Below are 13,465 nucleotides of genomic sequence, written 5' to 3' on the forward strand. Positions count from 1 at the left end.
TCAGCCCCAGGGGGCCCCCCCCCCCGGTTGCTGGCTGGCCCCCCCGACACAGGAGACACCAGTCACCCATGGCTACCAGACATCTATTAATGTTAAACTTCATGATTAAAAATTACTGCTGCTTTGCCTTGTGAGTGCTCATTCAGTTTCTTATGTGACAGGACATCTGACAATCTTGGCAGGTCTTCTCTATTATTTTTCAACCCTGAATGATACATAGTAATAAATGGTAAGAATCAGGATTTACTGGGTGAACTGCAATTACCCCTCTTTGCAGAGGCATAGCAAGCTTTTTCAGTGTCAAGAGTTAATGCCCCACTGCCTTCTCCTCCCCCTGCCAGTTACAATTGGCTAGCAATGTGCAGGGCCAGACAAAATAAATTGAAACTCTAGAGTCTAACTGTTTCTTTACTATAGGAGCTGATCAAGCACCAACCATTTTGCAGAGAAATTGACAATGTTAGATTTTGTAGCATTAATATTTTAGGCTCAGAGATGTCTAGTTATTTATCTTGAAGCTAAGTTGTTTTTTTCTTTTCTTTCAAGAACAGTGTCTGGCTATTTGAATGAAATCAGTGTTAGTAAATCACAGAGTTTGTCAGAACTAGGGAAAAAAAATAGGTGGGCCCTGTGGCGGGTGCAGAGCTCCCACCTCAGGAACACAGCTGGGTATTCGTATCCCTCCGCTGTTTCCACCATGTGAGGCGGGCCAGTAGGGGGTGCTCCTGTGTCGAGCCACCCACCTCCCTGCGCCCGACCACCTTCCAGGCTCCGAATGCCTCCCTAGGGGCGCCTTATGTCCGGCCGACCCCTCTCCCGGAGCACACTCGCTAGTCTGGGGGTAACGTGCCGCCACCACCCCAAGAATGGACTGTCTCGCGGCCCTGTGTCCTTGGGGTAACACAGGCCTAAAGTCCCACGGGTACTCAACCCAGTACAGGCACTTGGGGTACTTCCCCAAGTCCGGGGGCAAAAAGGTATAGTCTCCCTTAGTCCACAGACCTAAGGGGTCTCTTAGGCATAATTTAGACCCACCCCTCAATAAGTCTCCCACACCGGTCAAAAAGGAGAACTTTATTGATTACAGGGGGTAGGGTAAACTAGGGTACAGGATAGAGCAATATCTAGAAATCCTAAAGAGCAAACAGTCTGGCTGTGGTAGCCTTTTGATTACACATCTGTGATACTTCCAGCTAAATATCTAATCAGATTGAGTAGCTTACTCACAAGCATCTTCCAAAGGCAGGTGAAGTTTCCCTTTGGAGGCAGGCGGTTCCTAGCTCGTGAGTTTGGGGGGAGAGAGCCAGTTTCAGATGTTAAGGCTTCTCTGTCCCCTGCCTGGCTGCTGCGTCACCTCATGGCCGGAGAGGAGAGACCGCCTCCTTCCCCGTCCTAACTTATATAGCCCCTGTGACCTCATTCACCTGGGCCAGCGGAGGTCAGCCCCAGTTGGCTGTCAGCCAACCAATTTGAAATGCATCACCTGTTACCGGGCAGATTCCAGCTCCCCAGGTAGAAACCCCTTACCCAGGTACCAGGCACGTAGGCAGAGGGAGCAGGTTTCCCCCTCCCTCAGGAATGCAGCCAGCTCCAGTTCCCTAAAGAGGCAGGCTGAGGGTGTGGTCCCCTGTGTGCTGGGCCCATCCTAACTGAATGGTCACAGCACAGAGATTTAAATCACAGTGTCACAGGGCAGAGATTTTTGGGGAGAAACCAAGGTGGCTTTCTGCCACAGGCCCAGGTAAACTTTTATGTAAAAAGCATACATGTTGACTTCAAAATGAATTTGACACACACAGAACAAGCTGATTTAAGACCTATTTTAGAAAAAGGCATGTCAATAAAAACATATTGGCCACTTTAAATAGACAGATTTTGTGGACAAGCGCTGCAAATTATATTCCATGTTTGCATAATAGCTGACTTGAAATACTGTTCAATTACCATGTGGAGGAACATTAATGCATACTTGTTATATGCTTTTCCATACTCTGCAAGGCATGAATTTCTTTAAGCATTATCTCTGCTTTGGATTTTTACATGAGCACTAATAATACAGAAAGGAAAGATAGTGTGGCACAGGACTTGACAAAAAAGAAATTTAGGCTCAAGTCCCTGCCCTGGAAATAGACTTTGTGACAGGTTCTTTTGCTATTTCTGGCATTGGCCCTTCCTATTAAAAAAGAGGGCTGATGATATTTACCTACTTCACAAAGGTATCGTAACATTCAACAGGTTATGCAAGCCACCCAGATGTTACCATGATGTGTATGCCAAAAGAACCTAGAGGGAATATGAATGCCTATAATTCAAGAATTCTCTATTGTTGGTCAGGAGCACATTCAGTTCAGTAAAATAAAGAATACCTTCTAGGGTTGACGTAGCCTAGCTTGACAGGGGCTCCAATCTTTGTTAATCCCTAGGTTCTGCCATAATCAACTTGATCAGGTTTCCATGTTTTAATTACACAGAAGTGCTTCCTGAAACTATTGTTAAAGTCATGGAGGGCTTTCTGAATTTTCAGTGCTGAGCACAAGTGCTGACAGCTGTTTCATTCGGCTCCTCATAGTTATTTTAGTGTGGTCCTTTGTAAGCAGCTTTCTTTATTATGCAAGTCATGCAGTGCACTCTGCCAAGTTGGCAGTGAAGGTGGTGCCACCTGGGACTCCCTCCTGTCACTGTTCTTCTTACTGAAAATTCCCTGTAGAGAGAAGGTGGTTTGGTCTAGCAGTTTGGGATCAGGATTTCAAAGCCAGGAACTTGTATTCTCATCCTAGTGCTGACACTTGACTCCTGCAGTCTGAACTTATTGGCACTGGTAAAACCCTTCAAACGTGTTTCCACTTGAAAAAGAGTGAAAAGTCTCTCAACAATTTTCATATCAAATGTATAAAATAGATCTAAGTTTCTTTTCCTTTCACCCTGGTAAATGTTGGGGTGGGCTCCAAGGGCTGGTAGGATCTCTTCTCCTGGTGCATTTCACTATAGCAAGGCCGTGTCATGTCAGTTGTCAGTTGAAGCTGTAAAACCCTCTATTACCTTTACTTTGTGTGGGGCTGACTAGAATCACAAAAGTAATCCTATAGATTGGGGGTGCTCAACCCCATGGGCTGAGTCTGCCCCACAGACTTGTTTCACTCAGCCTGTGGGGTTCCTGAAAGGGCTGGGAATTCAGAGATAGGGAAAGTGGGGGCAGAGACTCCCACTGAATTCTCTGGTATGGACCTCTGTTGGGAACATGTCGCTGTGTTGAGGGTGAGTGAGCCATGGCTACATTTGACTTCTGCTACCACTGTGGGGTCTGGATCCAAATGGGGTCAGGCCAGTTGAGTCTGACACCCTTGACATAGCTTGCACACAAGAGGAGGCAGCAATCCAGATCAGAAGCAGCTGCTTATTTAAATTACTTAAATGATATGGCCTTTTCTCCATTTTTGGAGGGAGGAGTGAGGACAGGGATAAACCTTTTCATCCATTTTTTCCATGTGACCTGTTGCGGTTTTGAATGGAAACTGAAATATTTTGATTTCAAAGTACTTCTTCAGTACTTCAAGGGAGTTGTAGTTGAGGTTCTGATGCTTCCATTTGTCGCCCTGAGGGGTCAGGCCAATGCTCAGGATCTCAATATTGCGCTGTTAGACAGGAGGGTGTGGTGTACAATTGCACATGCATACATAAAAATCAATTAAGCACACATACACTCACTAGATGCATACACCCCTACTAGGCATACACACTCACACTACCAGCTCAGGCACATGCATACCTATTACCAGTTTAAGCCCATACATGCTACAGACACCAAATTTATACAGAATCAGTTCCCATCACCTGCACATCCAATACACATACATGGATTACTAATTTATATACCACACACACACAGAATAATATCTATATATGTGTGTGTATATATATATATAATATATATGTATTCACTAATTTATACACATACCACCCACCTATACATACACACAAGTGAGTTCCTAAGTTGGGTATTGTGATGTGTATGTATGTATGTGCTTGGTGTACTTGGGATACCTGGGGAAATGTTAAGGTAAGAAAGTAGAAGTGTAGGGGGTTAAAGTTACCAGGACCAGGATTAGAACTGGTAGACTACAAGGGCCTGGGCTGAAGAACTGGGGGGAGGGGGGACTTTAGGTTAACTGATCTTAATTGATTAAAAGACAATGCCAAAGCCTACAGAACAGGGAAGCATGCAGGCACAGTTTGGGACTGGAGCCAAAGCTATGGGGGAACTGAAAAGGTAGATGGGGAGGGAGAAAAATGGGAGTAAGGGAAAGTGTGTGTGTGGGAAATCTCTGGGTGTGGGGAGCCAGAGGATGGCTCCGGGGCAGCAAGAGAAGTTGCAGAGAGTGGCAGTAGGTGCTGGAAGCTGGAGAGAACTGCAGGACAGCTAATAGGAGCTGGGAAGCTGCAGGGGAGCCTGAAAACAGAGCGACAGGCAGCAGAAAATCCCAGGAAAAGCAGCAGGCAGCAGGGGCAGGAGGAAAACAAGGAGAGGCTGAGAGGTGGCAGAAAAGGGGAGATGGAATTGGGAGGAGATCAGGAAACTAGGAGAGAGGTTGGGAACTGGAGCTGAGAGAGAGATAAAATGAGGCTGGAATTTAAGATAGGGAAGGGACTGGGATTCAGTAAAACATGACCCAACTTGGGGTTTTATTGAACAGGGGAGATGGTGACACAAATGTTCAAAAAAAGAACAGTAAAACTGAAACAGGTTCAGAGAAAGGCTGCTATAATAACCATCAGATGGAAGAGCCTATCTTATGAGAGGGGACTAGAAATTTGTCTTGATTAGCTTAGTAAAAGAAAGCTTGGGGGAATGACTGGTGTTAATAAATACATCAGTGAAATAAAAACCAGCAAGGGAGAAGAACCATTTAAAGTAGAGGGCAACATGGGTCTAGTGTTTACGTATGCATTAAGGCGCTTTTCCTAATGCACATTAAATTTAGTACCTCCAGTGTGAGGTACTAAATGCGCATTAGGCTGCCTGAATGCACAGTAATGAATATGCACCATTTTTAAGTGACATTTAATGTGCAGTAGCCTTTACTGTGCATTAGCCTAATCATACTTTTTTATGTGACAGTTTAATGTGCAATAAAATGAGCTACTGCACATGAAAGCACACATCTAGATGTGCCCTGTTAGTAGAAAAACAACTGGGTCCACAATGGGCACTAATAAATTTAGCGCAGGAACACGTTTGACCTATATTCTAATCAGTGGAGTGAGGTTTTAAGATGAAGGATTAAGAATGATGTGTTAAAGAAATTACCTAGAAAGGTTGTGGAATCTCCATCCTTGAAAGTTTTTAAAAGCAGATGGATAAATATTTTTCTAATGTGGTTTAAACAGGAATGATACTACTTTGAACAGAGAGTTGGATTAGGTGACCTGTGGTTCCTTCCCGTCCTGTTTTCCTTGGATTACATGACCTCATTGTCTGTGGTAGCATGAGACCAAATTCACCCCTGCCCCAATCTCTTCCATATTGGGGGGACATAGGGGGCACTGGGGAAGGGAGGTTATGTTGGTTCTCAGCCTTCTTATATTACTGGTTTTCCAGGGATTGGTGGAAGACACCTCAAAAGTGAATATATTCTAAGACTTCTTGCCTCTAACTCAATTTTAACGATTTTTTTTGCTAAGGAATTCTCACATGTTTCTATCTTGTTCTGCCTGTTACCTCTCTCTTTTTAAGTCTCTCTGCAGACACATTGTAAAATTCTGAATTGAATTTAAGATTCTATTACTATATTACTGCCTCTCTTTGCATACTCAGCAAACACAGCTGGTTTGCCTGAGGAGATGAAATTTGTTGTTAATCCATATGCCAAACAGGTTTGTTCTAAACCTACAACAGAGGAACTGAATGTTTTGCCACCAAATTCAAAATAGTGGGTCCTTAGCTAAAGCAAAAGTAAAAGTGCTAGGCTCAGGGTGCTTGAACAAATATGCCTAGTTCCACTTTGTCCAAAAGCCCCCCATAACAGTGTACAGCTGGTTCCATCCTGTTGTTAAGCAAACAATGAGTTCTGTTCCCAGAGCTTCAAAAATTCATCCAGATCTTGGAGGTGGAGGGATATCTGATTCTACCCATCCATTTCCAGTAGTTATCTGCCATTTCCTTTCTTGGCTTCCTTGCCAGTGGAGGTCTAATGCAGGATTAATAAGAACGCAGTTGGCTAACATGGAACCTATGTGATAGGAATTGCCATATTAGATGTCTCTCCAGGTCCTCTATCCTGTGTTCAATATTTCAAAAACAGAGGAAGATACAAGAACACTGAAGCTGGGGTGAGCTGTCCCCTCCCCACCAGTATGTCATCTCTATTTGTAAAAGTTGCTTGACTTAAGCCCTGAACCATGAGGTTTAATAATCCTTCACAGTGAGCTCCAGTCTAATTATATGGTGTTGTATAGTGAAGGATTTCCTGCTATCATTTTGGAATTCAAATTTAATAGGATGTTCCTTTCTTCTTCTGTTATAGAACAAGGACAACAGAAGTGCTTGACCTACCTTTTCCCTCTGTTTGTTATTTTGTTTTAGACATCTCCTGCTCTAACTCAGCTCAGAGAATGACCATTCCTAGTGTGTTCTGTCTCTTCATGTGAGAAAGCATCAAGGTTCTGAGAGCTGAACATTAGTTTAGGTGAGAGACACCCCAAGGGCTCTCTTTGGCCATAGGGGTTGATCCGATTACTTCCAAGTCTCCTGGTCAATGATACGGAGCTCAAGCCAGCATATCACTTGTGTTTCCCAAGAAAAATGGAAGAAAAGAACAGATGTAGTTACTTTGTTAGTAAGAGAATGCCTTGTAAATAAAATTTCTCATCCTGATATTGAGGAAACACTCAGACTTGGGTTTTTGGACTATACCGAATCAGGTGTAAGCAGAGTGCTCTGAACACATTTAAGAAGAACCACTCTTCAGGAGGGAAATTCTTACATGATGTTTTGGCTATTCATTCAGCCTGCTCAATAAAGGGGTCACACGTATATGCCATGTGCAGCGAGGAAAAAGTGGTATGTCGGCAGCCTGTAGTCATGACCTGAGTGTTTTGGAGAAAAGGACAGCAGTTGGGGACAGTCAGCTCCTAAATAAATGGTGGGCAGTCAGCTGAGTGAGCAATGAAGAAGAAAGGGGCTTTCCAGGCAGGAGAGGGACAGAGTGTTTTGGAATGATTTTTTTTTTCTAACCTCATGGATGTACAGAGAGCCTGAAATGTTTAAAAAACCAAGACAATGGTAAAAGGACCAGACCACAAATGTATTTTAAAACTGAAGGAGGTTGAAAAACTGTATATCTTGGTGTTTTAGCTTAGGATTTCCAAATGCTTGGTTGATGGCTGTTCTGCCTTTATCAGTAAGTTGCTGAGATAATTTTGAGGAGTCACTTTTTCTACAACATACACTTTTTTTGTTTATCCCTAGTTGCCACTTTTCAGTTAACATACAAATCCTACTCATGCCTTCTAGTGCTAATTCTCAGTGGAAAGGGAGAATAAATACCATATTTACTCAAATAGATGATAACCCTCATCATAAGATGATCCCCCAATAATTAGATTCTATTTATGGAAAATTTAGAAATGTGTTATAATTTTCCAGGCATAGAATCTAATCATTGGAGGTTTGTATTCAGTTTGACTCCCTCCCACTGCTACACCAGGGAAAATAAATCTGGAGGGTCAGGTAGCTCCTTTGTTCTCTGCTTCCCCCCAACTTTCTCCCCTGGTAGCCACTTTCCCCTCTTCTTGCTGCCAGATCCTGCTTCCCCCAAGCACATGGAAGTGAGGAGAAAATCTGAAAACAAAAACTTAGAAATGATACATGGCTGTAGCAATTTGAATATAGTAGCCATGCACTTAATTTATCTAGAATTGATTCATGTTACTCTTTTTTTTTTTTTTTTGAAACTACCGCAAGTTCTAGCACAGGTACTCCATAAATACACTTTTGAGCAGCACTTTAGCATTTACTTGTATGTAGTACAAGTTATGCATCCTACTAGTCCAAAGCAAAAGACTTGTGATTTACCACATAGTTCATTGTGCTGAGCCCCACCAGAATCAAGTGTTTCAAGTCATGGTGACCCCACAGCTCAGTGCTGTTCAGTATGTATGGGTCCTCCAGATACTCTCTCCCACATAGGATCCATGTAGTAATTAGCCCCCAGTCATGACTGGAACTAGGGGTTCTTGTCAAGTCTTGGGGTGCTCCAAAACTTTATATACATAATGAGGCACAGGGCAAGTTGGTCCAGCTTCACCTCATAGAGGGTGGGGGCACTCTAATCATATGCAACAGGCTAAGAAAGGAAGGGACAGACAGATTCTGTGTGAACTGTTGGGGCCTCATTTTGTGGTGTATGCCAGACATTTAAGGCTGGTAAAGAAACAGGAATCATTGGAAATGGGAAAGAAAGGCACAGCTCAGTGTGTGAGTGAAGATGTCTGCAATGTTGTGGTGCACTATGACTTGTAAAGGAGTCAGTGGTGAAGAGGACTGCACTTAAAGGGCGCTACTCTGTCTTATTTAAATTGGATGCACTCATTTATTCTTGTGGTAGGTTCCCCTCAGTTTGTGGGCCATGGGTTTTATAGTCATACTTAGTAGTGGCGGCATTTAATCAGCTTCATAGTTGGTTTCCATTGCTGAGCATATGCTGCTTTTGACATCAGTTTAGTGATAGAGAATATATTTAGTGAGGTTTCCTTGTATAAGATAAATGACTTTTTTCCATATGTCAACTGGGGGGAAAACCCCTCATTTTTTATTCAAGTAAATACAGTAATTCAATCTATCATATATCTCTGGCTGAAGTACATTAGTAATGTTAAAATGCCCAAGTTAAAGAATGCGCCATATTTCTTAAATACAAAAAAGTAAGACTACTATGTTTAAATATAACAGTTAATACATGATTATACAATTACTGTTTTAATTCTTAAAGGGCTATTTGGACAGGAAAGTGGATCCAAACTCTTCCAGTTTTGTTTGAATTAGAGTTTTGTTCCAAGGGACACTTAGCACATGTTTTATCTGGGGCCATACTAAACATTACTGTACTGTATTAGAAGTTAGAACATGTTCTGAGTGTTTATGTGGTAATGTTTACTATGATTGAGTATTGTCAGTCTCAACCTTTCTGCCTCACTAAAATTTTCAACCGGCTCCAAGGCCATGCTAGGGCTAGGTCCAACAATCAGCTGATTGTGGGGCCCAGCCCCAGAACTGGAGTTGATTGTATTACCTCTAAGGAGCAGTCCCACATCAGCTTAACACAAGTCACTTTATATGATCTAGAGATACCCCTCCCTCAGAAAGGAAGAAGCATCCCAGGACTTTTCTAGGATATAATACAACAGCACTTAGCATGTGTTATCCTACTTGAAAACATGGACTGGCTTTTTAAGTGCATTTAAAGCATGCTAAGTGTTCCATGTGACATGACCCTTAATGTCTGCCTCTTAATATTGCAGACTGGGGATAATATTTAATGATCTTCATGCAACAGGTATAAAAATGCCCTAGAAACCATCAAGTTGTTTGCAACAGGTGTACGTTTATTCATTTAAGGTAGTTATACATATGCTCTGGAAGGCAGCACTTTAATTAGAGTGGCTTTGAGAGCCACTCTAATTAAAGTGCTTGCCACATCATGTGTATCAACATCCCCATGCTGAAAAATGGCAGTGGGGGCACTTTATCTAAAGCTCATTGAACAAGCTTTAGTTAAAACACACCTGATGCCATTTTTCAGCATGTGACACAGGAGTCTACTGGAGCGCAGTAATCACTATGCTCCAGCAGACTTGATTGAGTTGGCTCTGACGTGCTGTAATTACACTGTGTCAGCGTATCCTCAGTGCATGTGCATAGGCACCCTTATTTATTTATTTTGGAAGGTAACTTATTTCTAGCCAGGAGAGAGAGATAATAAGGAAAGGTTCCAAGTATCAGTTAGATTTTTCAATGAAATCGAGTCAGTAAATTCAAACCTGATAATAGAATGAATATATTTGTTCATGCAGTGCATTATTGCACTCTGGCATATCTACTGCTTCTGTGCTGAGCTGGAGAACACATCTGGGAAGCATGCCCCATTCAGCCCTCCTACTCCATCTGTGCCAAAACCCAGACATAAGGCAATGTAGCCTCCCTTGAGTAGTGATGAGCATGTGTATAGAGCCACTTTAAGCCCCCTTGGACGTGTCTACATATGCAATTAGTGCACATGAATAAACTCAAGCATATTGCTTCAGAGTATTTTGCTCTTGGGCACACCATTTGAATGTGTGCCTGGGAGCAAATAACTCTGGAGCAATTAGCTCCAGAGCTTATTCATGTGCAGCACATGAAATCCAATCAGAGCAGGTCTGGGTGGTTGTATTAGCTAACTGATTGGATTTGGCACCAGAATAGGTGGACTGTGTTTTTTGATAGTGCTCTGGGTTTAGTATGATGGCTGAGTTTAACTACCATTGGAACACACTGCCTCCTGTTATGATTTGAAAAGGGGTTGACCTTTTCAAAAAGGCTTGAAAAGGACAAGTCTTGTGTAGAAGGCAGGATAGGCAAACACTTTATAAACTAGCTAAATAAGATATATAGAGAGAGTATGAGTTTTTGTTAATTCATATTTACTTCATCAGATGCTGTAAAAGGACAGTATAAGGCAATGTATAAAGTGTAGTGAGCGATCCAAAGACAGAAGTTGGGGGGGGAAAAAGGAGGGACAGGGAGGGAAACAAGTGGAGAACCCATAGGAAGAAAGGGGTCACAAAAGTTAATTCAGATAATGGGATAAGAATCTATAGTCTGTATTTAAACTGGATCTCCTGGAGTCAAAAACCCCCCACCTGCGCTGCAAAGTTAGCAGTGGGAGGAATGCCTTCACGTGTGGTATAGCACAGCAGCTACCTGTGGCTCTGTGCTGTTTCACACCCAGGCCCTGCAGCTGCACATTGCCAGCCCCAGGTCCTATTCCCCACATACCAGCCCCATCCCACCTCCCCACACCTCACTATGGGAGCCTCAATTCTGCCCCCCACAGACTTACCTGTGGGGAGCTGCTGTCCAGGTTGCCTGGCTGCTGCAAGCATGTGTTTGGGCTCACATACAAGTGGCACCCCAAGCCTGATTACCCTCCTCCCAATCTCCCCAGCCCCTTTCAGGCTGGAACTCTGTCAGCCTGCAATGGGAAACTCACCGTTTCCTGCACTTTTCTCCTTAAAAAAGAGAAAATCCACATTTTTATCCTTAAACTGAGAAAATCCATGTTTTACCATGTTTTCCATGGTGAACGGAAAACCTGAATCTCTGCTGATGAGAGCTTCATTTCTGGTTTAAAAGACTCTCTAAGAGATTACTATATTTACTCAATTCCAAAATGAGGGTTTTTTTTCTCTCAATTCATCATGGAAGCCTCATCTTGGAATCATGCATCACAGCTAGGAGCTGAGAGAAACAGCTGTGCAGGGAGCCCAGGTGGGGCAGGGACAGCAGCAACATGAAGGGAGGTGGGAGGAAATCTTCCCTACCCTTGCTGGCAGGGAACCGAGTTGGGAAGGATGAGTCTGCATTCTGCTGCTGCTTTGATCTCCAGCCTGGACCATGCTGCAGGAAGCAGAAGTGCTGGCAGCCCAACTCGCCACCCTGCAGATTTTTCCTTCTCTGACCTGCTCCCTTCTGCCTTACCTATTCTCTTGTCTTCCCCTGGAAGGGGAAGGGAGAAGGGAGTGGTGTTGGCACTGGATTTATGACTTAGTCCTGATGCCTTGTTGTGGATGAACCCAAACCCTCAGACTGACCATGACTTCTTCCATTTGATAATGGACACATTTTATTGATACACAGTGATAGCAGATAAGAGTAATGCAGGCAAGCAAATAAACTATAATATCCCCACACCCCTCCACCCCCAATCCTACTTATCTACCAGTTGCAGGGTTTTCACAGAGGGCTGGTATGCCTGGCCAGTACATGAGCACCGCCCTGTAGTTCTTTGTTTGAATGTCAGATAGCAGAAGTCTTGAAGGTTAAAGGCTGATGCTCACCCTTTCCAACAGGCAGTGGTATTTCCTCTGCCCATAGTGGCCTCAGGATCCCCCCTGCTGCTCTGAAAAGCCCTCCTTTTGTGTTTTTTCTCCTGATGACTCTTCATTTCCAGGTACCATTGATTGGTTTCCCTGTGGTTGACATACTCGTCATGTTCCACCCTCTCAGTATAATTTTTTGCTTCTCAAGTATATCACATTCTTACATTTTAATTTGGTCATTTACCAGTGTCTTCATTTGGGCATTCTTAGCCTCCTAATTTGGTCAGTCCACCAAAACTGGAAATCCCAGGGGCTTTGCAGCTGGTCACTGTGACCTACTGCTAATGCTTCAGGGTTCCTTATGGATTTTCAGAGAACATTGTGCATGTTTTCAATTTCCCAGGATGCATGTGCCTGCTTGTCTGTTAGCTTCAGACACAGTAGGCATGTCTACATGGGACACTACATCACTGTAGCGATGAGCTACAGCAATATAAATCATTGCTATGGTGACGTAGTGTCATCAGGCACAAACCGTAGCAATGAGCTATGTTGCCATAGCTCACCATTACAGCGACATAGCATCTAAAAGTAATTGTGTGCTGCCAGAACTGTGCAGTACCAAATGCGCAGCCAGGGGCACATGTAGACATGACCAGGGGCTCCTAAAAGGCTAAGAACATGTATCTTTTATCACAAACAAATTTTAGAAAGCAATTAACCCTTGCCATTCCCCTGGACCATTGTTCTAATGCATTATTTACTCTATCTACAAGCCAATTCCTAAAACCAAATCTCTAAATATCATTTTCTAGCCATCAAGTAGGGTGGGAAAAGATAAATCTACAGGATGCCAAATTGGGTTCCCAGCACAGCTCCTTTCTGCAGTGTGGGGCAGGAATGTCTCTGGGACCACCTGTGCCCAGATCAGCAGGGAGAACAGCAGAAGGAGGAGCTAAACTGTGGGGTAATAGTCACCAGGAAGGCAGGAAATGATGGGCAAGATACCTACTCTCCTCCTCCCTTTGCTTCCCTCACCTGCTCCCTTGCTTCTGCTTCTCCCATTGTCTGCCCCTCTCCTGCTTTTTTCCTGCTGCAGTGGTAAGACAACAAATTGAAGACAACCCTCATCCAAATTAGCTTCCCAGATTAAGGACAATAAGAAGCCTTTTTTTAAATACATAGGGGGTAAAAAGAAGGTCCCAGGTAATGTGGGGCCCTTGCAGGATGCGTTGGGAAACTTAGTCGTCACACCAGATGACAAAGCTAACATGTTTAACAATTTCTTTGCCTCTGTCTTCCTAAGCAGGGACCAGAACAGCAACCTCCCAGCCGGGCCCCCTTCGGGCCCCGGGGGAGGCACACCTGGGCCAAGGGTTAGCGAGGACTT

The sequence above is a fragment of the Gavialis gangeticus genome, unplaced genomic scaffold (genome assembly GCF_001723915.1).
Source record: "Gavialis gangeticus isolate Ggan-Ray unplaced genomic scaffold, GavGan_comp1, whole genome shotgun sequence".
NCBI lineage: Eukaryota > Metazoa > Chordata > Crocodylia > Gavialidae > Gavialis > Gavialis gangeticus.